Source organism: Bison bison, unplaced genomic scaffold (assembly GCF_000754665.1).
Source record: "Bison bison bison isolate TAMUID 2011002044 unplaced genomic scaffold, Bison_UMD1.0 scf7180017864383, whole genome shotgun sequence".
In the NCBI taxonomy this organism is placed as follows: domain Eukaryota; kingdom Metazoa; phylum Chordata; class Mammalia; order Artiodactyla; family Bovidae; genus Bison; species Bison bison.
In genome coordinates this window covers 129693-130200 of record NW_011494955.1, presented here as the reverse complement: position 1 = coordinate 130200, position 508 = coordinate 129693, and positions in this window count along the sequence as shown.

Below are 508 nucleotides of genomic sequence, written 5' to 3'. Positions count from 1 at the left end.
CCTTTGAGAAGATAAATAAAATTGACAAACCTTTAGTCAGACTCGTCAAGAGAACACATAGAGGGATAAATTCAATAAAATCAGAAAAGTAAAAGAAGTTACAGTGGACACCACAGGAATACAAAGGATGATAAAAGGCTACTAGAAGCAACTATATGCCAATAAAATGGACAGCATAGAAGAAATGGACAAATTCTTAGAAAGGCAAAACATTCTAAGACTGAAACAGGAATAAAGAGAAAACATGAACAGTTCAGTTCAGTTTAGCTGCCCAGTCATGTCCAACTCTTTGTGACCCCATGAACCGCAACACGACAGGCCTCCCTGTCCATCACCACTGCCAGAGTCTACCCAAACCCATGTCCATTGAGTCGGTGATGCCATCCAACCATCTTATCCTCTGTCATTCCCTTCTCCTGCCCTCAATCTTCCTAGCTTCAGGGTCTTTTCAAATGAGTCAGCTTTTTGCTTCAGGTGGCCAAAGTATTGGAGTTTCAGCTTCAACATC